This window comes from Panthera pardus, unplaced genomic scaffold, assembly GCF_024362965.1.
Source record: "Panthera pardus isolate Hobbes unplaced genomic scaffold, ASM2436296v1 HiC_scaffold_5, whole genome shotgun sequence".
NCBI classification, from domain to species: domain Eukaryota; kingdom Metazoa; phylum Chordata; class Mammalia; order Carnivora; family Felidae; genus Panthera; species Panthera pardus.
In genome coordinates, this window is record NW_026526980.1 from 5,823,231 (window position 1) to 5,848,552 (window position 25,322).

The window sequence follows — 25,322 nt, forward strand, 5'->3', positions numbered from 1 at the left end:
ATTGAGCCTCACGGTGGGTGGCTGAGAGTGAAGGAAATCTGGCTACTGACCGGAGCGTCATTCTCCCTAAGCTACCAGGGTGCTGATCCCCAGTTGCCTTGTGAAACCCTTGACTGTAGGAACAAAGCAGGGGCTTGGAGCAGGAGGAGTGCGGATTGCCTGCCGCCGCGTAATGAGCGCTTGCTGCGTGAGCCCTAGAGGCGTTGAGGGGAGAGGTTCCGGGATCAGGCTGGCTGCCAGCCGGGTCCAGGCCATGCCCGTTTTTGAGCTTTGTGCCTTGGGCAGGCCACTCTGCTGAGCTTTATCGCCCCGCTCTGCAGAGCGGGTATGGTTCACTGTTCCCTGAGAACTGTCCTTGGGAAGATGCGACGAGCTGAGCCAGTTCAAGCCGCGCCCTGCACTGCCTGGGGCGGACTCTGCTCTTGAGTTTTTCTCCTTGGTTCCCCGTCTCGCACGGAGGTGCCCAGAGTCCATGAAGTGAGTTCATGTCTACCACCTGTTTGATTCTCTCAGATAACTTGATGGGTTCTGGTGTTTTTAGCATGCAAATCGATATAGACCATCGTGTCCCTGAGCCCTTCCCTTCACTGCCCTGTCATGGCTCCTGATCTCCGCTGTCTTCAGCGTAGGCCGGCCTGTGGTCTCTACAGCCCCCTCCCCACATCGACACACCTGTTCACCTTCTCTCTCTGCTCTAGCCCCCTGGACTGGTCTCTTCCTCCCGTTACAGGACCACACCACTTTGCCTCTCAGGGCGTTTGCACTGACCATAGTCTTTGCTTGAACCTCCCAGGAAATCAAAACCAGCCAACTCCTTCACCTTTCTGACTGGCCTGTAGGCCCCAGCCGACGGTACAAGGCCTGAGGGTCTGGGCAGTCAGAAGGCGCAGGGACAGATGATTTCTCCAGCACGTGGGTGGGTTGTTGGTGACCCTTAGCTGGATTGCAGTTGTGTTGTCATTTATGTAATTCTCTGCCCCAGTTCTGTCTTCCTCACTGGAAGCAGACACTCCTTCCCCTCCCTCCAGCCCCAGGCAACCACTAATCTACTTTCTGTCTCTATGGATTTGCTTTTTCTGGGCCTATCTTATGAATTGAATGGTATGATCTGTGTCTGTCTTCTTTGATTTAGCATCATGTTTTCAAGATTGATCCAAAATTATAGCACGTTTTAGTACTCTGTTCCTTTTTACGACTGAATAATATTCCACTGCATGGCTGTACGCCATTTTGTTTATCCATTCTTCCTTTGCAGACTCTGGTGCTGTGTTTGGCTGTGGTGAACAATGTTGCTCTGAATGTTCATGCACAAGTTGTTTTGTGGACATGTCATTTCTCTTGGGTGTGCCCTTAGGGGTGGCGTTGCTGGATCACATGGTAACTATTTCACTTGTCGAGGAATTGCCCCCCTGTCTTCCTGACTGCACCTCCCGCTAGCGGCAAATGAGGATTCCAGTTCTTCCCCGTCTCTGCCGGCTCGTGTTATCATCTGTCCCTCTTACTATAGATGTCCTGGTGGAAGTGAAATGCTGTCTCATTGTGGTTTTGACTTGCATTTTCGTGATGGCTAGTGACGTTGGTGATTTTTCACGTGCTTTCTGGCTATTTGTGTATTGTCTTTAGAGAGCTGTTCCTTCAAACCCTTGCCCTTTGGTTTTCAATTAGCTGTATTTTTTATCGGGTGTGTGTTATTTGTATATTCTGGACGGTAGACCCGTACCAGATGCATGATGTGCAAATATTTTCTCTCATTCTCGTTTCACTTTCTTGCTGGTATCCTTGAAGCTCACTGGTTTTTGATTTGGATGGAGTTCATTGATTCTTATTTTTGTGGTTGTTATTTGAGCCCTCTTATTTTTGGTGTCTTGCCTAATTGAGTTTGTTTTAACAATCAGTGTTGCAGTATTACGCCTCAGAATGATTCACTATTTGGAGAGTAAATACTCTGGCTCTGGCCCAATGATTTTGGGGTTCATTTGGGGAATTGTTCATTCCCCCTCTGGACTCACCACTGTGCTACGTGGACATACCTCTCGTGCCAGGGACTGACGCTATTTCGGGTACAGTGGTCTCCCTTCTGAGCAATGTAGCGGGCGCCCGGAACATACCTGTTGACCACATGACCGAATGATGCAATGCTTCCTCTGGGTCTCGATTCCTCACGTGGCATGTCTGTGTCCCTTCTTTGTTTCTCAGTTACTGTTGTTCTCCCCCCTCTCCCCGCCCCCGGTCTCTCTGAGTGTGTGCGTGCACATGTCTTTCTCTCATTCCTCCCCTTCCTCCTCTGTGTCTTCCTCTCTTTAGGTGCCCCTGGCTTGGTCTCTTTATTTCTCTCGAAGGTCTCTCTCCTGCCGTGCCTCTTTGTTCATTATTCCTTACCTTTTTCTTCCAGTTTACCCCATCAGATGGCTACAGCAGGTGACCGGAAGTGACCCTCTCTCTGCATTTCTTTCTTTCCTTCTTTCTTCTCTTTGGTTGTCTCTAGTGTTTAAGAAGTTTGGGGAACTTAGACACAAACTGTTGAATTCCTCGTCCCTGCTACGCCCCCGGCTTGGCAGGAGGCGCTCCGGAACCAGCTGGCACAGTGCTCAGGTTTGCAGCTTGCCGTTTGCGAGCCTGTCCCCTAGGCCTCCGGTACTTAATTTGAGATTCAGTTACGAAGCCGCAGCGATGCCTTTGCACTTTCTGAGCTACATCTTTGGCATGTCGGGTGGGAGCAGCGCGGGCAAGTTTTCCCGTGTGTACCCCTGCCCGAGTTCGTTAGGAGCTTTATTATGGAAATGACTGCTTCTGCCTTTGCATTTTCCCGTGTTACTCTTCTGTATTGATATATTTTCACCTGCGCAATGTTGGGATATTCTTCAGGGTTCTTGCTTTCTGATTGAGTGGCAAGCCTCAAATTAACACACGGGAAAGGAATGGAAAAGCCTCTGGGTAAAACAGATTTGCACTCCACGCTTCTTTTATTGAAAGGAAGAGTAATCAGTGTTTGGAACGGAAAAACTTAAACATAATAGAGAGTGGGTGAAAACCTAGGTTGTAAATTTGATCTGGGTGTATATGTATATGTTTGGAGTATAGATTCTGATTTATGTTCCCAGTTCTTTTTGGCAGGGTGTAGAAGCCTCAGGGAACTGAAGAGAAGCAGGTAAGGATTTGGAAATAAATAACAATTTAGGGGTTATTGGAAAAGTACAATTTTCTGTTTCCGTAGGACTTGTGTCTGCGCTGGGGGGGATAGGGAGGGATATGCGTGACTTAATAACTGATCTCTCTCTTGAATACAGCTACCTCTGGTCTCAGAGATAACTCAGAACTGCTTTACATATATATTTCCCAGTACTATAGGTTTTGATTTTACATCTCCGCTTTTTTCGCATCAATCCGACACAAATCTTGTTAAATAAGTATCCATCAGGTGTGTTCCAGCAGTTACCGCTTGTCGTTGGTTTGTCCAAAAGACCGGACTGGAAAAAGAAAGGCAGTCGTTTCAGTTGGCGAGTATTGACTTTAAAAGTCTTCGTCTGAACGCGCGTCTGCATGAACAGGGCTGATGGTGATGCCTGCTGTCCATCCTCAGGTTAAGGAGCTTTCCTGGAGGCCCCATCTAACAACCGGGGCTTACAGCTTACTGGCTGGTGTCTCTTAGTGGCACCGCTCACGTGAGGGAGGTGTGACGTGATCTTCTGGCCTGGAGCACGGCCTTCCTGAATAAGGCTGGGCTTCTGCCATGACGGAAGAAGGAGGCACGCTGGCCTGCCCTGGCCGTAGAGGGGGTGCCGGCGGTAGCTAGTGTTCATCGGGCGATGCTGTGTACCCAGACGTACAGCGAGCACGTTAAGCGCGTGGCATGTGGGGAACCAGACGGAGCCGACGTCTGCCTCGGCATTTAGTGTGTGGTTGGCTAGCAGGCTCGATAATCGTTCAACCCCATTTCCTGGGTTGTACCTAGCTCCCTGGACTCGAAGCTCCTTGAAGACTGGAGGATTCGCTTTTGTCCCCCAGAGCTTACCTAGCTCGGTGTTATGCACCCAGGAGCTAGCCAGCGAATGTGGACTTACTAAACCAAGGCTGTTTGTACTGAAAAGTGTGTGTGTGTGTATTTTGATTGCCGAGAGCTGTACATTTATTAGAATTTTAAAAGCAGGCACTAGAACAACGAAAGGAAAAAAACTGATTTTAATCTCATCACTAGTTTAGAGCCACTGTTCACATTTTCGAAGTGCTTTTTTTCAGTCTTTTATCTTTGTGTGTCTGTGTGAAACATATTTGGGGCATTCTATGTATATCATTTTGAATTCTCTCACTTCACTTGGGATTACATCATGAGCATTTTTACATGTCGTTAAATGTTTTTCCTTAGCAGTCTGTGTGGCCACATCACGGCTCCTCCTTGCTACGGCCTGGAATTGGAGTTGTTTTTTATTGTTACGCTGACCATCATCTGTTTCTGTATCTGTGTCTCTGTATCTGTATCTATCCACACGCACACATACACACATACGTATATGTATATACGTATACACACGTACATTTATACATACATTTATACATTATACATTTATACATACATGTATATACACATACATTTGTAATAATTTTTTAAGAGCACGAGAAGGGGGAGAGGGGCAGAGAGGGAGAGTCTTAAGGAGGCTCCGCCCTCAGTGCACAGCCTGACGTGGTGTTCAGTCCCACGACCTTGGGATCGCGACTTGAGCCGAAACCGAGAGTTGGACGCTGAACCGACTCGGCCACCCAGGCGCCCCGTATGGCGACCATCTTTCTGTGCACGTTTTCGTATGTGACTCCATTGATTTCTCTAGGGTCAGCTCCTACAAAGCGGGTCCCTGGGCCGTTCAAGGCCCTTGACAGAGATGGCCGGCACTTTCCCGGCAAGAGCGCATCGACGTGGGCCTCGCGTGCTCGCCTGCTCTGCTTCCCTCTCTCCCACATGGGGTGTTAGCATTTTCACTTTGCTGATCGGATGACACGTCTTGGGTGTCTGTGGCGATGGGATTTTTCCCAAGTGTTAGCCGTTTGTGGTTGTTTTTGTTGGTGTGAAGAGTCCGTTTATTGCTGGTCTTCATTGTTTTTTTCTTACCACATCTTTAGGCTTTTCTCTTTATAATTTGGTTGTGTTTCATATTTATAAGAATTGTGGTAACACGTGGCCACTTTGGTGGCAAATACTTGTTTTCCCTTCATTTCTCTGTGTCATGTGTTTTTTTTAATGTTTATTTTTGAAGGACAGAGAGACAGAGTGTGAGTGGGGGAGGGGCAGAGAGAGAGGGAGACAGAGAATCAGAAGCAGGCTCCAGGCTTCGAGCTGTCAGCACAGAGCCCGACGTGGGGCTCGAACTCACGAACTGCAGGATCGTGACCTGAGCTGAAGTCAGATGCTCAACTGACTGAGCTACCCAGGCGCCCCTCCCCCCACTTTTTTAATGTTTATTTTTGAAGGAGAGAGAGACAGAGCAAGAGTGGGGGAGGGGCAGAGAGAGAGGGAGACACAGAATCCGAAGCAGGCTCCAGGCTCTGAGCTGTCAGCGCAGAGCCTGACACGGGGCTCGAACTCACAAACCGTGAGATCATGACCTATGCCAAAGTCGGATGGTCAACCGAATGAGCCACCCAGGCGCCCATCTGTGTCATGTGTTTTGACCTATATAACATTTAAAATTTTTCACCTGATCACATTGGTGGACTTTTCTTTCTGATTTTGTCTGTTGATTTGGAAAGTTGTTACAGCTCCTGAGAACGAGTGTTTACTTCTTGGACTTACTTAAAATTTTTAAGTCTCTGCAATACACTGGGAGTTTATTTTAGTGTTAGAAGTAGAGAGAGGTTCTGACTTGGTCCCTGTTGTCTCCCTCCAGCTCGCTAATTAAGCAGTTACTTCGTTCTGCGCTGTTCGCTAACACTTGGTCTCCCTCGGTTTGTGATGCTTCCTTTCTGTCTTTTTCATAACTTAAAAAAAAAAACAACATTCTAGGGTCTGTGTCTGGTATCTTTTGTTGCCTTGAATCTGTTGGTGGACTCTTGAGGCCATACCATAGCATGTTAATATAGTCTTGTAGTATGTGTGTGTGTGGGAACAAGTCCCTGTTCAGTGTTCTTTTAAAAAGAACCTTTTATTTGCTCCTTGTCAAGATAAGCTTTAAAATTTGGTCAGATTAAAAAAATAATGAGGATTCCAGTTGTGATCTCATAACATGCCTAGGTGGCTTTTAAGAGGATTAATGATTATTGATTAAAATTCTTGCCTGGGCTTGGCCTGGTGGTCCTGTAGAAGTCATTGTTGTGGAGCGGGGGAAGTTGACTTTGTATTAAGGCAAGAAACCCTAAAAATTACTAATACTATTTTATATTAAGAGGGAATTTGTTGATGACTTAGGTAACAAGTTTTCTGGCTTTAGGCACTGCTTGGTCAAGGACTGGCTATTATTAGGGCCTAATTTGTGTGTGCTTGTATGGCTATTTGTAAGTCTTTGTTTCTCTCCTTGTTTGCCTCCGTCTCTCTCTCTCTCTCTCTCTGTCTCTCTCTCTCTCTCTGTCTCTCTCTCTCTCTCTGTCTCTCTCTGTCTCTCTCTCTGTCTCAGCGTTTCCCTGCTTCTGCTCCACGTTGGCTCCATCATCAGACAGGCCAGGCTCCCCTCCTGAATATAAGATGATTGCAGCAGTTCTGGGACCTGGGCCCTTTTTAGTTCACGTCCATTGTGGCCTAGGGGGAGAGCCCCTGCGTCGGCATCGCACGGCTGTGCACAAGTTTCCTGGAGCTGCTCTGACCCGAGCGTGCGCGTCTTCGAACCAGCACTTGGCCGGGAGACCGCACGCCTTGGTTGGCCCAGCCCCGTTTGCGTGCCAGCCTTGGCCCAGGGCCGGAGTCAGGCCCTGGGTGGAATCCGTGGTGAGGGAAGGTTGGGGAGAACTGGCCTTCCAGACAAAAGTTGGGTGTTCTTTCCCCAGAAGTTGAGGAAATGGGGTCTGTGCTTCTAGTACGTAGCACCTGCCCATGACAGTCTCTTGTGAGCAGCGCAGCACTCTCCAGCAGCGTGCTTCGAGAGAGCCCAGGGCAGGCAGGTGCCTGTTGGAGGATGCCAGCAGCACCCTGATGTTTCAGGACAGGGGGTTCCTCTTGGTCCCGACCTCAAATCCGATGAGCTGTCCTCTGGTCTTCTCTCTGGAAAGCAGCTGCCTCTCCCCCATCCCTGGTTAGAGGAGCCCTGGGCCGCTGAGTTTCACAAAGAAGGGCATCGATCCCAGAGTTGACCTACGTCTGCCTTGGCTGTCTTCCGTTACGGGTAGAGAATCCAAATCTTGCCAATTTCTTCCAGCTCTCCCGACGGCTGATTTCACGTAAGGGTCAAGCAGAGCCGAGCAAGGTGCTGCTGGTCGGTCCGCATGAAATCCCGTCAGGACCTCTGAGGTTAAGGGTGCACGAGGCAGGAAGAGGAACAGAGGCTTCGAGGAGGCCGGTCAGTATCAGCTGAAGCACGAGGTTCAGTGGAAACAGGCCCCGCTGTCAAAATGCAGAGTTAATTTTTACGATTTTTTCCCTGTCATTCGTGTTTCTCTAGCACCTGATTCCACAACCTGGGGTAGCATTTTGTGTTCCCGAGAGAGGGTTGGCCGGGCCTCTCAGTAAGCGGCTCTGTAGTCGAGTCACTGCTGGGCTCAAGAGACGCCTCTTGTCTGTTCAAGGATGCTGATGGCCTGTTTGGACCTTTGTTCTGGCCCAGACACCCCTGGGCATTTAATTGGGTTAAACAGATGTTTGGTTGGGTTTCGGGTCCGTTTAGGAAACTCCGAGGGCGTTGATGGCGGGGTCGGCTCTGTCCTCACGGATGTGGGCGGGATCGCCAGCCCCCGGAAGCCCTGCTCGTTACTGTTACTGTGCGCGGACGGCATTCCGTGAGTCACGTGGGTGATGTCGGAGGATCCCTGTTGAGACTTTGCACCCAGTGTCACAGGGTCCCTTGTGGCTCTTGCAGGGCTTGGGTTCTCACCAGGGTGGACAGTGGGAACCCCCAGTAGTTGGAATTATTCTGGGAAATCCCCTGGGAAGGTATCATTTTGTGGGTGTTGGTGCTTCCGGCAGTGGAACGGATGGTTGATTCTGAAGTCAAAGCCCACACGCGGTGGCTGGCGGGCACTTAAGAGCTAGGTCGTTCCGGCACCCACACTCTCACACAGTGTCAAGCCCTACAACCTCTCATTGAGTAGGAGCCTCCTAGCGGCGGGGGCATGTGGCCGCCAACACTCCGGGGGAGCAGCAGGCCACGCGTCTCTTGCGCACACGTCCTGGCGCCCAGGCGCGACGAGCGGAAACGTGGGGTGGCACCCGGTAGTGGTGTTCCTTTCTCCTTTCTCTCTCGGTGCGGGTCTGGTGTATCATGTACACAGCGGTGCGTGCACCTAGCTGCACGTGCACGAACTGTGCATTCGATGTCACTCTGGGACACGTGCTGCACGTAACCACAGCCCAGTCCCCTCACCTAGGTGGTCACGCAGCTGGTAGAGCGAGTGCTGGGGGCAGGGTTTCCGTGTGGCCCCACCGATCCCCAAGCCCCAGCCTTCTCCCGCTCTGCCGCCTGGCTCTTGGCGTCTCTCCCGTGCCTGGCGTCTCCTTTGCAGACAGATAACTCCGATGCCTTGTGATGAGTTGATGAATGAGTAACTGAGAATACATGGGCTGAGGGTCTCACAGGATGGGAGGTCGCTGGGTAACCTGACTATGATCCTGGAGGCTACTCTTGCCCCCTCAGGGTGATCAAGTGGGTCTAGCTCTGAGGGTGGAAGAAGATTCTGTTTTTTCCTTCATACAATCACATAAGTCACACACGCTAAACAGTTTCTTGTGCCTCCTAGAAACAAAAATCTTCCTCTCAGTACTGATTGGGACAGTATTGTGTAAATGAAAGATGGTTTTACCATTTTTGAGAACCCGTCCCCCGTCTCTGAGAATTGGCTGCGGCTGGAGGGAACGATGCGGGCGCGCTCGCACGGGAGGGTGGCTGGTTCATGTGCAAACACAGATGCGCGTAGCTCCAGGAGCCACATTTCTCACCATTTGTTACTGTTACTTAATTGGAAGCGACAGTTTTGTGTTCCCAAAAGAACAGTCACGTTTCTCCTTCCAGATTTGTTGTGGCAATTTACTAGTGGATCTAATTATAATGTTTGGTGGGGCCTCGGGTGGAGGGCCCACCTAAGTGGTAATCACACATTTTTCTTATGATATAGAGCACTGGATTTTTCCCGCCTGTGTAAAAATTGCTTCTAAATGGTAAAGCTAAATTGAAAAATGTTGCCCTTTTTTGGTGGATCCTTTATGTGATGGTTGAGAGCTTTGGCCATGGAATCGGTCAGTCTAAGGCCGAATCCTGGCACTCTTCCTTACTCACTGCATGCCCTTGGCTGGGATGTGATGTGACCCAGCCTCAGTTTTACCACCTGTCAAATGGTGAGATAAGAGGAGCTCCTCAGAAGGTTGATAGGCACTTCCTTGTCTGTGACGGACTGTGACCGTGCTGTCAATCCCTGACTAGTGTGGTGCCCGTCTCCCAATATGTGTGACTACTATCTTTTTTTTTTTTTTGATGATTGCAAAAAGATGGTTTTTTTATTGTTGATAATCTTACTATTCTTTTTTATCATTAAAATTAAAAAAATTATTTAATTTACATCCAAATTAGTTTATAGTGCAACAGTGATTTCAGAGGTAGAGTCCTTAATGCTCCTTACCCATTTAGCCCACCCCCCTTCCCACAACCCCTCCAGTAACCCTCTGTTTGTTCTCCATATTTAAGAGTTTGTTGTGCTTTGTCCCCTCCCAATTTTTATATTATTTTTGCTTCCCTTCCCTTGTGTTCATCTGTTCTGTCTCTTAAAGTCCTCATATGAATGAAGTCATGATATTTGTCTTTCTCTGACTGAGTAATTTCACTTAGCATAATACCCTCCAGTTCCATCCACGTAGCTGCAAATGGCAAGATTTCATTCTTTTTGATTTCCAAGTAATACTCCATTGTATATATATCCCACATCTTCTTTATCCACTCATCTATTAGTGGACATTTGAGCTCTTTCCATACTTTGGTTATTATCAATAGCACTGCTGTAAACATGGGGGTGCATGTGCCCCTTCAAAACAGCACACCTGTATCTCTTGATAAATACCAAGTAGTGCTGGGTCGTAGGGTAGTTCTATTTTTAATTTTTTGAGGAACCTCCACACTGTTTTCCAGAGTGGCTGCACCAGTTTGCATTCCCACCAGCATTACAAGAGATCCTCATTTCTCCGCACCCTCACCAACATCTATTGTTGCCTGAGTTGTTAATGTTAGCCATTCTGATGGGTGTGGGGTGGTATCTCATTGTGGTTTTGATTTTATTTCCCGGATGATGAGTGATGTGGAACATTTTTTCGTGTGTCAGTTGGCCATCTGGATGTCTTCTTTGGAGAAGTGTCTAGTCATGTCTTCTGCCCATTTGTTTGCTGGATTATTTGTTTTAGGGTGTTGAGTTGGATAAGTTCTCTGTGGATTTTGGATCCTCAGAAAAATACGGAAGCTTTGCGAATCTGCCTGTCATCTTTGTGCGGGGGCCATGCCAATCTTCTCTGTATCGTTCCAGTCTTAGTCCATGGGCTGCCGAAGTGAGCACTACTTGTGACTATGTTATGATGACTTTGTCTTAATTCTTTCCATCTGCTTGCGTTTTGAAGGACAGTGTCCACTTCTTAGGTGTTTGCCCTGGCACAGGCAATGCGGACTTTTCCTAGGTACTTAAGGGAAATTTCTCTTCCACATGGTTAAAAGTATAGTGGTTAAAGACATTTAATTTTGCTTTTATTTTTTTCCTGCCAAACTGAAACCAGTGGTTGACGGTTAGCTTATAACCCTTGCATCTCTCCTGACTGATGATGACGGAGACCTTGGTCAATGAATTCTGAAATAAAAGTTGTTTCCTGCCGAAGCAGCTTCTGTTTCTTTTATGGGAAACAGTGAGTTAGCTGCTCTGGGGGCAGGCTGGTTTGGTGGTGGATGGTGTGTTCTAGAGAGATGAGTTGGTTGGGGGAGGGCACAACGCTAGTCATTTCCTTAAGGTTCCCCTTTCTCATCTGTGAAATAAGGATCTTACTCACAGTGTTCACTCTGTAGAGTTTTTGTGAAACTTCAGGGAGCCCACAAAAGATAAGGAACACAGTGCCTGGCACATAGAGAGCACTCCATAAATGTTAGCTGTTGCGTTTTTATTTCTGTTCTTACTTTCCTTGCAAAGTTCTGAGGATGACTGAGAGAGGCACCCCACGTGTTGATCTTGTCATCTTGTTCCTTGGAGTTGGTAATTTGGACTGCTGCAGGTTAACACTGAAAAAAGTTTGGTGTGAAATCAGGTGGCGCCTGGTTTCGGAGAAGCGCGCAGCTCTTGAGGTCTCCAAGGACGTGGAGCTGGTAGACGTTGTGACGTATGACCTTGGATGGTGTGAGGAAGGGACAGGATGCTGGTGGAGACAACTGATCATCCTTAGAGCTAGTCCCTCCTCCGTTTTGGGGGGGGTCACAGCTTGGGGGTCTTTGGATCAAAAACAGCGCTAAGTTGAGTTCTAGAGTCAAAGAGGAACCTTTCAGTATCAGCAGTACAGAAGGGCCAGTTTGTGATGTGCTGGGACCGATGACCCCGGCCCACCGTGGTCACCGTCAAAGACCAGAGCTGTGACGCATCTACTCAGGTTTGCGGACTGGGGTGTGGGTCAGGTCTAGCTCCGGTGAGGAGGAGCTGGAGCTCAGACCTGAAAGAGGAAGGCATTCCCCTTCCACACCAGGTTTATCTCGTTGCCTCGCAGGGGGAGAAAGTCCAAAGCAGGAGGAGGAACAGGTGGCAGAAAAACCGAGGAGAGGCCGGTATTGTCAGGGCCCAGGGTGAAGGAATGGGGGGTGGCCCAGAGCACCCCAGGCCTCACAGGTTCCAGGAAAGGATTTGGTCTTTGCTTTAAGAAGAATGGAGTGTCTTTCAAGAGTCCTAAACAGGGATCAAATTGGCCTTTTGAACTTGTTACATTGTCCAACTGCGGAGACAGAATTGGTGACGGCCAAGGTCTGTGCCACTTGAGCTGTTGGCCCCTGCAGCTTTCAGCAAGCCAGGTGCAGTAGTTGGAAGCTGGGGCGAGGACGATGGGAATTAAGGGAAGATGCAAGCATTTGGCCGAGGAAACGGACACGACCAGGGCTCCGTGTCTTATGTTTTTAGATCGAACCCTTTCCTTTCAGACTATATTCTTGGTTCAGTCTTTCTGCCTCTGCTTCAGTTCCCTATGGCTCACACGGTCTCTTTCCTCCTGCTTTTCCCTGAAAACGATTCTTTGGGTAAAAATAAATACCTTCCCGCTTAGAGCAGCTCCTCTTCCAGATGAAGCGAATAAGTGAGTGACTGAAATGAGCAGTGACTCGTAACGAGGAAGGCGCCTGTGGTCCGTGATTGACACAGGTGCAGCTTTTCCTCCCGGAGAGACGTCGGTTCAGTGTTCCATTTACAAAACGCGCAGCAGGACCCGCATTCCATAGTGGCTTTACCCAGCAGAGCATTACAATATTGTTTATTTTCAGGCTCGGTGAAGGCTGAAAAAGTCCCCCTTTCAGGCGGTCTCCAGGCTAGGTTTGCTTGTCTTTCGATTGGGTTCCTTAGGTGGCATGCTTGGGAGGTACCATTAGTGTGTGTCTTCAAAAAGAAAACCACCTGTGACGGCGGCCACGTGTGTTTCGTGTTCCAGCTTTGCCGTTGTGCAAGAGTGACGCTCTCATTTTTGTCTCCGAGAAAGGTAGACAAAGGTGAGACCCACAGCTCTGAGCCCACCTGCCTCCCCAGTTGGGAGAGGTCGTCGGCACGTGCTGGGATTGTCGCGGCAGCCTCTGCTGGTGGCCCTGCTCCCACCGTGGCTGCGCCTTCCCTGCTGTGAGTCTCTGCTGCTGCCATGGGGGGCCCTGGAAAATAGAAGTTGGGTCATGTCCCCTCTAGCCTCTCGGGCTTCCTTTCATACCTTCCCCCTCACAGCCCCACGTAGTCTGGCCCTTCCCTCTTCTCCGTTTTCCTTCTGCCGTCCTGCCCCGGACACCTCCGCTCCTTCCCCTCTGGCGTGTTGCAGTCTCCAGACTCTTGCTGCCTCTTTGGCCTGGTATGTTCCACTTCCAGATCTTTATATGCCCTTCTCCCTTTCTCCCCAAGGTCTTCAGCTAAATACCACTTTAGCGAGAGACTGTTCTTTGTGTAACAGCACCCCTGACCTAGCTTCAGTTTTCTGTGTAGCTCTTTGCACTGTTTGACATAAAAACTGGTTTGTTGGCTTCCCCGGCTACCCCCCACTAGTGTCAGCTCTAGAGAACGGGGGCTTTTCCCTCTCCTCTGCCGAATCCTGGACCCAGAAAGTGACAGGTGCACGGTTGGGCTGTGTGAGCGTAGCCGAACGAGTAAGGACTTGAGAAGTACCCCACTGGGTCTGCGTGGTCGTGTCTGGGAAAGCGAGGCCGTGCTTCTCTTACCTGTTTTTGCTTAACAAATCACCCTAGAAGTTAGTGGCTTAAAACAGCCACCGTTGCATTTGCTCACATTTGTGTGAGGCAGAGATTCGGTGGACACAGCCGGGATGCTCATCTCTGCTCTGTGTCACCTGAGGCCTCAGCTCCAGTGGCCCAGAGGACCGGGGGGGCGGGGTGGGGGGCGCCGGGCCTGCTGAGGCTGGTGCATCTGCACCCGCGTTCTGGCTGGTGGCCACGTCCCTTGGTCCTCCTTCACCCGAAGTGTCCACGCGCCCTGCTCGGCCTCAGGCATTCCTGGTCATCTCAGGGCTCTCGGGAGTGTTCCTGCCGGACGTGGCAGCCTCTGCTTGTGTCACACCTGCTGGCCAGAGCGAGTGTCACAGCCAAGTCCAGGTCAGCGAGGGCAGTGCGTGCACAAGCACAGGGACACCAGGAGGTGTGGTCCGGGTGGGGCCGCTGTACAGAGTCTGGCAGGGTGTGATGCGGAGCTGAAGGGACAGATCTAGAACCGCCTGCTGGGTTTGTACCTTGAGTTCACGACTCTCCAGTGGTGGGCTTGAGCTAAGTGACCTGATTTTTCTGTGCCTGTTTTTCTCACGGATAAAATGGGGCAGAGGCTACTCGGTAGGCTTGTTGCTGAGAGTGGTGGGAATATGTGTAAAAGCTCTGAGGATGCCTCCTGGCCCGTAGTAAGCACGGTGTCAGCCGGTGGGTGACCGGCACCCATCCGTGTGCTGAACCGTCCTGCCCTGCATTTCCGCTCTCGTTTCTTTGCCTTCTCTTTATTTCACCTGCCAGATGTTGCTTAAGCACCTGCTGGGTGCCAGCCCTGTGCCTGGGCTCTGGGATACAGGAGGTCCCTCGTGGGGCTTGCGGGAGGCTGGGGAGGGCATGTGGGGAGGTCAAGAAGACTTCTCAAAGTGTGTCGTGGGCCGGGTTGGAGGGCTCGGGGAGGCCAGAGTGCACGCCCTCACCTGGGCTGGGGCAGGGCCGGGCCGAGAAGACTTCCTGTGGAGAATCTCATAAGACAATCCCTGAAGGATAAGCTGGGCTTCGGTGGGCAGAAGTTTCCAGGTAGGAAAGGGCACATGGAAGGGCATGTGCAAAGGCCCAGAGGAGGATGAGGAAGCATGGTCGATAGAGGGACTGAAAAGTTAGGGGCAGGAAGGGCCGGGCACAGTCCCCCAGACACGGACCTGCAGTTTGTTACTTCTTAGGGTTTTTAATGCCTGAAGTTTGTGATGCAGAAGCCATTAACTTAATATTTTTAGTTTTTACTTTACTTTTTTTTTTAAGTTTCTTTATTTATTTTGAGAGAGAGTGAGAGCAGTTGAGGGGCAGAGAGAGAGGAGGGAGGATCTCAAGCAAGCTCCGTGCTGCCAGCGCAGAGCCCAGTGTGGGGCTCAGACCCACAGACCGTGAGATCATGACCTCAGCCGGAGTCAAGAGGTGGACGCTCAACCGACTGAGACACCAACTAGTATTTAGTCAGTGCCCCAACTAAATATTTTTGAAGAAAATCGCCGCACTCCTCCAGACCCCCTTGTCACAAATGATCCATAAGGACTTCCAGAAACAGAATTAAATGACAGAGAAGACTGTTCGCGAGCCCCATCCTCAAACCTCAGAGTGACAGATTTAAAGGAAGGCTTTTTACCCCTCCTTCCACCCATGCCTACCGGGTCCCAAAGCATATGAACTTCCTGTCTGTAAGCCAGAAAACTGGGAGGTCCTGCTTGAGAAATTCTGGGTTGGGGTTCCCCCTTGGTGACCTCATCCAGTGTCCTCTGAAAGTATGAGACCTCCTTGGTCTGCTTCACCACCCACTGGCTCCTCGATTTCTTGGGAATCCGGTCTTCCCCTCTCCAAAACGGGGGGCTGTATGAACTTGATAGGCTGGAGAAGAGAATTAAATCGGGTGCTGTAATCACACTCTCGTGCATGCTTATTACCTCTCCGTGAACATGGGCTCAGCCCTGGAGGAACCCGTGCCCTGGGTTTCTCGCCCCTGTCCCGACACCTGCCTCGTAACCTCCTCCTGGTGCTGACGGCCTCCCCTCAGTCCTCGGGCGTCTCTGGGAAAGCTCCCTGCGTCCCCTGGTCACACCTCTGAGAGGCAGCAGCTGCCTGAGGGGCCCCGGGCACCCAGCCACTCGGAGCCTTTGGACCACCGGCTGCTCCTCCAGGTGGCACGGCGCCCGTCGCGGGGGAGCCCCTGCCCCTTCCACCTTTGTAACTGTTCCTCAGATCCACTTGGGCGCCAGCCCAGCAAACCTCAGCCCTGGCCAGCTTTGTCCTCGCCGTCTGGACCGCCCGCTGGGGATGAGGGTGGAGGAGGGTTTGCGTGTGGGGTTCTAGGAATTTTCAGACCCACACGGAGAAGCTGGTGGTACTGGGGCTCATGTCTGTGGGTCTGACCCACAGGAAGTAGTCATTTGTCCGTTCGGCTGGTGCCCTCCAACCCTCCCGCGTGCTGGGCCCAAAGATGGGGGGCACACAGTCCTTGGGGCCGTGAGCCTCCAGGGACCGGGCATTCACCTGGAAGTATTTGCTTATTTTTTCATCCATTAATTCCTTTATAAAAACACTTGTTAACTGGCAGTCATAGGCCACTCTCCTTGCCATTTGGGCTCCCAGTGAATGAACCACGTGAAGGTCCCTGTCCTGGTGGGCTTACCTTCTGGTTGAGGGAGACTCACCGTCATCAGCAAATAGGGTAAAAAAAATGTATGTCCTGTTGCAAGGTGACAGTTGCTCTGGAGGAAAAGTAAAAACCGAGCGGGCTGAGGGGACCGGGAGTGTCTGACCAGAGGCACGCAAGGAGGAGCTTCGCTGAGAAGGTGCTGGTTGAGCGCGAGCTTGAACGAGGGAGCCGTGGCCAGCGGGTGGGAGAACATTTGAGGCAGAAGGAGGTGGCCTGGGAACGGCCTAGGGTGGGAGTGTGCCTGGCACATCCCAGGGACAGCAAGGAGTGACTAGGAAGGAAGTGAAGTCACAGAAGGTTCTAGTGGCTCACCTCCTGCAAGGCCTCATGCACTGCTGTGAGGAGGTTGTGTTTTTTTCTGTGCAGAAACTGGGCGGGGGTGGGGGCGGGGAGGGGAAGCCACTGAAGGGTTTCGAGAGAGGAGTATCACTTGACTTAGTTGTTGAGGATCACTTTGGCTGCTGTCCAGAGATGAGCGTCTAGGCGAGAACGGCCAAAGGCAGGGAGGAGAGCAAGGCGGTGGTCACAGGAATCCAGCTGGGAGGTGGTGGCCGAGACCTGGGTGAGCTCTGGCTGGGTGTCGATGTTGGGTGTCCAGGAAAGGATTTCCCGGAACTTGGGCGGTGAGGTGTGAGCGAGAGCAGCACGGGATGGCCGGGAGGAGCTTGCCCTGAGCAACCAGAAGCTTCTCCTTGCAGTTGACCAGGACGGGGATGGCTTTGGGCAGAGCAGCCCTCGTGCGACCAAACGGGACTTCTGGTGCAGACGTGCTGTGTTGGAGGTGGCTGGGTGTGGGAGAGGAGACGGGAAGGATACGTGTGCATCCTGGGCTGGAAATACACGTGGAAGGTGTGGACAAACCAAGATGCTTAGGGCCCGAGATGGGATGAGATCCCTGGGAGAGAGAGTGTAGATGGGCCAGGACTGAGCGCTGGGGCCTTCCACCTTGAGAGCTTGTAGGAAGGAGGAGGACGTGCCAGCTAGGGTGACGGAGAGGCAGTGCCTGGGGCGGGGGGGGTGGACACCGAGGGAGAGTGTGTGGCCCTGGAAGCCCAGTGAAGAACATGCTTGAAGGTGGAGACTGTGAACACCGGTGTCAGACGTTGCTGATGGACGAAGTGAGATGGGGGCAGGTGACCTGTGGAATAATCGGGCGCCCGCCAGCGGTGACGTGGGCTGGAGCAGGTGGGGGAGAGCCTGGTGGGAGAGCGTTCAGACAGTGGGAGGAGAAGTGCCACGAGCACCTGGTTAGGCAGCTCTTGGAGGAGGTTGGCTGCGGGTGACGGTCCACATTCACGCCGCCGGGATTTGTGGAGGACACGCTGTGCCGCCGTCTGTCTTAGCTCTCTTGCAGGTGATGGTAGAGGAGGCGGGAGTGACTTGAGGCCTCTCTGTGTGTCGTTCCAGCTGTCCGTGACCCCCTGCCTTCTGGCCTGCTCCGCGGATATGCGATGGCAGAGCCAGAGGCTTGGTCTTGCCACCCGGCCTCCGGTTCCTCCTCTGTCTTCCCGGTTGTATTAGTTTGCTTTTGCTGCAGTAACAAACATCACGGCCTTTGAAGTCATGTTAGCGTATTATTAAATGTCTGACGGTCACAAGTCTGATGTGGATCTCTCTGGACTGAAACTGAGGTGTTTGCAGGATTGGGTTCTTCTCCGGAAGGTCTGGGGGAGAAACCATTTCCTTGCTCGTCCGGGTGTTGCGGAAATAATGTCCCAGTGATCATAGAACTTAGGTCCCCGTTTCTCTGCTGGCTGTCACGGGCACTCCCACCCCCGCAGACCTCTTCCAGTCCCCGCATGCAGCCTCTACGTCCCACACTACCAGTGGCACACTGACTGCTTGTCGCACGCGGAGTCTGACTTCTCCTTTGCAGCATCCCCTGCCTTCCAGCCAGAGCAAGTTCTCTTCTTCGAAGGGTTTGGGTGACTAGAGGGGGCTCACTCACATAACCCGAGATAATCTCCCAACTCAGAGTCACGGAGGTGCTATGCAAGGTGACACATTCCCAGCTTCCAGGGATTCGCGTGTGGTCACTTTGGGGAGACCCAAACCACCCAAACCCCACTGCCTACCACACTTGTCTCCGTGCATGCCGCTCAAACCTGGGAGTCAACCTTAGATTCTCGACAGACTGCACCTCCCATCCTCCCATTGTGGTCAGGAGGTCTTGTCTCCTCCATAACCCGCCCCCAACCCACCTCAAAGAGGGCCAGCAGCTTCTGCCATCTCACCGCCATGAGCCTGGCTCAGGCTGCCACCGTGTCTTGTGTGGAACGTTGTAGCAGCTCCTAACTGCTCTCTTCTCTTCCAGTTGTGTTGTTTAGCCATCCATAATTCACACAACCATCAGAGCAACTTAAAAATAAGCAAACGAATGATATTCTAGAAACCCTCCCCTGGCTTTGCTCGTGAGAATAAGGTGGAACATTCTCCCCATGGTCCCTGAGGCCCCGTGTGATGCACCTGATGCCTGCCCTCTGGGCTCCTCTGCCCCCACACACCCTGTTCACCATGCCTCAGCCACACCGGCCTCCTTTGTGTCCTCGAAGAAGCCCCCTCTGTCCCGTGCCATAGCCTTCACCGTTCCTTTGCCAGAATGTTGTCCCCTGCGGTAGTTCCTAACCCGTCTTGTCTCCTCGGAGAAGCCGAATTCTCCCCTTGTCTGAGGAGCTCTTCCCCATGGCACTTCCTCCTGGTTTTTATATTTTGCATGGCCATTGTTACCACCGGAAATTATACCCTTTTTTGGCTCGTTTGCCACCAATCAGGTGCCAGTTCTAGGAAGGCAGCAGCTTACTGTGTCCGGCTCCCCGTGGGGTCCAGAGCATGTGACCCATGGCCACCACTCCGCGTGCATGTACTGGGGGAACAGACGAGCTTCTGGCATGAGGATCCTAGAATGCTTTTGGAGAATGAGTTGTGTCTGTAACGGCAAAAAATGCTTTCTTCGACTCGCAACACTGCGACACCAAATGTGTGGGGATTTTTCCCACACGAACCATTCCCCGACTCTGGGGACACCAACCGGGTGTCCTGAAGTTGAGTTCAGTTCTGATGAACCAGAGTTAGTGCAGACACCACAGCCTCGGGGCCCGTCCCAGAAGGTGGCCTCCGTTTCAGATGCCAGTCTCAAGTCTGAGGTCTCCACCTGCACTTTGGAGTGACTGGCTATAAATTGGAGTTCCCGCCACCCCTTCCTCGGGTTCAGCAATTTCTAGAATGGCTCCAAGCACTCAGGGAAATATTTATTTACGTTGAATGGTGTATAAAAAATATTAGAAAGGATACAGGTGAACAGCCAGATGAAGAGGTAGACAAGGTGAGGTGTGGTTGGGTCCTGACCACGGGAGCTTCTGTCCCCATGGGGTTGGGGTGTGCCACCCTACAAGCACATGGACGTGTTCACCAGTGCTGAAGTTCTCGGATCCTTCCAGATTAGGAACTTTTGTGGGTACTTGATCACATAGACATAATGAATCATGATAAACTCAACCTCTGACCCTTCTCCCCTCGAATGAGGACGGGGGTGGGACGGAACGTTCCAAGCTTCTAATCACCGCTTGGTGTTTCTGGTGACCAGACCCCTTCCTGCAGCCCACCAAGAGTTACCTCATTGGAACATAGGATACTTCTCTCAGGACATTCCAAGGGACTTGGGAACCCTGTGTCAGGAACTGGGGTGCTTAAGACCAGTGTTTATATGTCTTACACAGTTTATCTGCCTTTCTACCTTCCTGGCCAAGAGGAAGAAACACTTTCTTTTTTTTTTTTATTTTTTTTTATTTTTTATTTTTGGGACAGAGAGAGACAGAGCATGAACGGGGGAGGGGCAGAGAGAGAGGGAGACACAGAATCGGAAACAGGCTCCAGGCTCCGAGCCATCAGCCCAGAGCCTGACGCGGGGCTCGAACTCACGGACCGCGAGATCGTGACCTGGCTGAAGTCGGACGCTTAACCGACTGCGCCACCCAGGCGCCCGAAGAAACACTTTCTATCTGCTCATGATCCATGGGACTTTTCATAGTTTGGGAGTCAGCTGGCACATCCAGCTCTCCTCATGGGCGCCAAGTATGGAGAGAGTGGTTATTTTGTTATTTACTTTAATCTAATATACAGACACCTTAGAGGACTTCTAGCCTCCCTTAGGAAGTTTCCTTGGCTCTCAGGATGAAGAGGACTTTATGCTTCCATCATTATCTGAATGTAATAGTCAAGTATGAAGACACTACCATATGCGGACCAGAAACAGCCCATCCATGCAGAGAGAGGAAGATTCAGCCCTCTGGCTTAGAATGTTCCAGTTTCTTCCCCGGATTCCTCCTCTTGTCCCTTCCATCGTCAGCTTCCTCCAAATCTTCCTTGCTTTGGGTTCTTAGATATAATTAAGATTTTTTGAAAGTTGTCAGGGTTGCAGAACATCTCTGTGGTCTTTTTGAAATAGCCTCCTGGTTTGTCATATATTATCATGTTCCAAATATGTCAAAGTCTGTTGCTCACGTGGGAAGGAAACGCTCAACTTCTAGATATCCAGGGAATTGTTGAGAACCCAGAGCGGTCAAGGCCAGGCCGCGTGGTCCGTCTGCCCCAGCTTTGAGGGGAGGTGGCATGGGCTCCCTCCCAGTGTGGGTGGGATTGGTGATGTCACTGGTGGATTGGAGCCCTCCCTCTTTTTGCCTTCCGTCAGCTAGAACAAGCCCTCATTATGTTGTGTTGTGCTGTGGCCACCGCCAAGGTATGTCTCTGGCTTCCCTGGCCCAGCAGCCTGGGTAAAAGCCGTGACTGAAGGTGCTGTGCCTGGTGAGCTCCGCGGAGCCCCGAGGAGGGGATGATTGGGGCTAGCCCTGGAGGGTCCCTTGTGGCCCCTACGGGTGAGTGCGGGGATATGCCTGTTCTCTCAGTTCCTAGTTGCTGTGCATAGGACTTCTCTCATTGCTTACTGCACTGGTTCAAACTTCGTGCATTGAAATCACCTGAGTATTTGTCAAAATGCAACTTTCTGACTCTCCCCTCAGACTGATTGAAATAATTCTGGGAGCCGGGTCTTGGACCTTGCCTTTTACCACTTGCCACTCCCATCCATCCCTCGCTCGCCAGGTGATTCTGATGAGGGTGGCCCACGGTCCACCCTTAGAGTCCCACCGATCTAATGGACCTGCCTGTGGTGTCACCACCTTGTCCACGAGCACCCTTCCCTTCTCCCTCCCTCCCTCCTCTCTCCTGCCCCCCCACTGCATCGGCCTCTGTCCCGCTTGGACCTGGACCTTTGCTCTTCCCCATGAACATGGATGTTCCCTGTTCTTCTGTCCCCTTAGGAGGCAGCTGCCACGTTGAGGCTCTTCCTGTGCTTCTCTGTGATCCTTCTTTTCTTTCCACGGTGACTTGACCTTGTAGCATTCTTGAGAATTGTAAGCGAGGTGAGCTTTCAGAAGGATTTCTTTTCTAAACCCATCAGTAGTCCCCCACCCCCACACCCCGTCTGAAACATCAGCTCTGACCTTGAGTCTCAGGGATGTGGATTTTTCTTTCCTGCCTCTGTTCTGGGCGTCCCTGTTTCAGCCTTGATATTGCCCTGCTGTGGGTGCCTGGAACAGAGACAGATTGTGAGTTTTCAACATGAATTGTGTGAGCGTTAAAAAAACAAACAAACAAAAAAAACGCCTCCCCTTGACAAAATTCCCTTCCTTAAATCTTTTGTATTACTGGCTTTTGTTGACTGGCTGTGTCCTTGTGGCTTCAGGCGTGGTGAGTGTCCCGTAGCTGCTTAACGTACGTGCTGCTGTTCCCTGTGGGCTGGAGAGGTTGCTCCTCCGAGCCCAGGCTCCGGTCCCTCACCTCGGGGGTGCATGTCCCTGCCCTGCAGCTCTCCAGTCTGGGGCACCGAGCACATGCGTTTCAGCCCTCTGGCATCTCTGTCCTTCTGCCTGCTGCCTTGGCCTTTCTCGGGTGCCCGGCTGCAGTGGCCGTGCCGTGAGCTCTGGTTTGCCGCTTGCCCCAGCGCCCCTCCTATCTTGTCATGCTTCCTCTGGATCTCCTGGACTGCAAAATGAACATCAGAACCGAAATCGACTTAAAAGTCTTCTGCTTGGTTTCATCCACGATGATGCGGAGGCCCACGGCAGTGAGGTGACAGTTCGGGGTCACAGAACACTCTGGAAATCTGGGCGGTGGGAACCTTTCGTCAGCTATTACAATTTAAGTTGTACATACCCTTTGACCTAGCGGCTGTGTTCCTAGGCGTCCAGAGAAAGGTTCCTAACCATGCGTAAAGACAGGCACAAGGCTGTGGGTTGTGGCAGTATTGAACTGGGATCCGTTCCAGGTGCTGGTGGAAAAGATTGTGGTTGCACCCTGTGATGAATGACGAAGCCCATCTGCCTGTGCTGGCTCAGGGTGGTCGCCAAGGCTGGTCGTGGAGTGACGGGGGGCTATGCAACGTGTGCCCCAACCTGTAAGAGCACGCAAGCGTGTACGTATGTGCACATAGAATCATGTAACAACAGTGAGGGGCGGGCTTGGGTTGGAAGGGGAGACCGTGGTGCTTGCTATGCTCTATAGTTAGGTGTTGGAATTTTTTTTTTAAATCGAGGTAGAATTCACATCACCTACGATTTGCATGTTTTAAGTACACTATTGAGTGTTTTCTAGTATATTCACCAGGATGGGTGACCATCACCGCTCTAACTCCAGAACGTTTTCATCACCCCCAAAAGAAATCCTGAACCCGTTAGTGGTCACGACCGTGAAACCACTTTCTGGTTATGTGAGTTTGCCAATTCTGGACATTTCGTGTAATTCCCTGCTCTCCGAAGGTAGGGTGTTACTAGGAGGGCTTCCTTCAGCTGAAATGATCTCAGGTGGAGAGCCTCCCTGCTTTCTGAAAGTTTGTGTCATGCCCTTGGGTTTCACAGAAGACCTGCATCAGTAGGGTGACAGCTTTTCTCCTGTCTCACTGTCCAGATGCTTTTCACTGAAAGGGAAAGTTTCTCTCAAGTTTCTCTCAGAGCCTCTGCTAGGCTCCATCACATGAGCAGGTGAAAATGCGTTTGGTGAGGGTGTAAAAACAGTTCTGGTTTTACGCTGCCGTCATTCCCAGCTGCCCTTGTGCCCGTATTGTACATTTAGATGAGCTCTTGGAACAGAGATGCGGCATCTGAACAGGTGAGCATCTTTGTCTGGAGAGACCTAGGCAGGATGGAAGTTTCTAATGAAGAGGGTTTCTGTTTTGAAAAACAAGGCAGGCTGTTACTTTGCCTTTGTTTTTAAGAACCTATCCTATCTTTAATGCTTGGAGTGGGGATATAAGATGCTTTGTAGTCTTGTCTTGGTTAATCCTCACAAGAGGTACCCTCCCCATTTTACAGAGGAGGAAACCGAGGCTCAAAGAAATAAAGTGATGTGTGTAAGGTCTCACTGTAGTTGGTGGCAGGGCCAAGATGTGAACCTAGGGATGCCCGTGAGTCTGCACACACTTCCCGTCGTACATAATGCGTCGCCTGTTACTAAAAAAAACCTATCTCTCTCAATCCCTTGGTTCCTGGTTCTGATCTTCAGGGATACAGATGAGTCCGCACTCTTTGGATAGATCACGCTGGCATGGATATCCCACCCTAGGGCATTCTTTAGATCACTTTCTCTTGGCCTGACTATCACACAAGCCCCCTGCTTTTTTGCTTGTCTCTCACTCTTTTTTTTTTTTTAAAACCAGAGAATCCTCTGGGAGGCGGGTGGGTTTATATGAAGTTTTGGAAGAATTTGGTTGCAACTCTCAGGAGAACTGGAAATTTTTAGTATTCTTACGCCACGAGGCAGCCAAAACCGTAAGGGGGTGTGTGTGCACATAGGAAAGTAGGTCTCCCTTGGAGTTGTGGCGCATGGCCTTGGAATTCTGCCATCTGTGGAATGGGGACCGCCCTGGCGAGTAGGCTCCTCCAGATGGCAGGGATGCAAGTGTGGTGAAGGGGGGGGTGTGTAGCACGGGGTTTTGAGACCAGACCGACTGGGGTTTGTATAACATGGCCGATCATTTACTGTGTGTGTGTGTGTGTGTGTGTGTGTGTGTGTGTGTGTGTGCGCAATTAAACCCAAACCTCTATTTTCTCATCTCTGCAATGGAGATTTTGTGCAGCGGTGTTCTGAGCCTTAAGTGAGAGGCTGCGACTCACGTGGGAGTTGTGTGGTGTGTAGGGCTCGGGTAACAGGAGCTCATCTGGCTCTTGACTGCTGCCAGTGGTGTTGGGGCTGAAGCGTGTGACGGAGTCCATGTGAGCGAACCGTTCCCGCACCGGGAGAACAGCCGGCTTTTCAACAGCCCCAAGTATGAGGGCCTGGCTTCTCACGAGAAGTTCAAGTTCGGATAAGGATGTCTTAGCTTTCGGGGACTTCCTACTCCAAGATCAAAAGTAGCTGAATGGCAGCCATGGTTCATCTTTTGCCCTGTCCCTGGAAAGGCATGACATGTTGAGTGCTGAATGAGCAGGCCCCCAGAGCGTCTGTCCTGAGAGATTCCAGGCTGTTGTCCGGGCGGCACCTGATTTGGTGAACCGGGGGCCACATGGGGGCCGGTGGCAGCGTCCTTCCTCTGTCTCTGTCACAGCCCTGGGGCGGGGCGAGAACCACCGTGCCCCCTGTCCCCTGCCCCCTTCTTTCCCGAGTTCTCCTTAGCCTTTGGACCCCATGATTGCCTGCTGGACCGAGGACTGAGTGAGAACGTGAGCAAGATGCTCACTTACTCAGCTGCTGACGGGGCCGGACAGGCAGCACGTGGCAGGGGGAGGGCACGGGTTGAGTTTTTTCTGATCCCATCGCTTGATAGCTGTCTGACCTTGGGCAAGTCATAGAACCCCCCGGAAGGTCATTTTGGGGGTTGTTAGTACCCACCTTGCGTGTCTATTGTGAGAACAGGAAATGCCGTAAAGTGCCGAGTAGTGTGGCCGGCAAGGACGCGTCACGGCTCAGTGGCGAGCTCAGCAGTAAGAGCGTCGGTACTCCCAGCCCCGCTGAGCTGAGTGTTTGCCCACGTCGGGGTGGCTCCTCCCGCGGCTCTCGGGGGTTGGGCTCCCGCTATTTCACAACAGAGGAGA

At 51.5% G+C, this 25,322-nt stretch overlaps 1 protein-coding gene and 1 non-coding gene across 5 annotated transcripts in view; one reads left to right on the forward strand and one right to left on the reverse strand.

The window, feature by feature from the left end:
* The window catches only part of SNX29 (sorting nexin 29), a 499,743-nt gene that overhangs the window by 225,145 nt on the left and 249,276 nt on the right, over positions 1-25,322 (forward strand). The gene's annotated exons all lie outside the window — the stretch shown is intronic.
* On the reverse strand, positions 10,559-10,665 carry LOC128774888 (U6 spliceosomal RNA). The gene has a single exon (XR_008419392.1). It is a non-coding gene; the product is annotated as a U6 spliceosomal RNA (small nuclear RNA).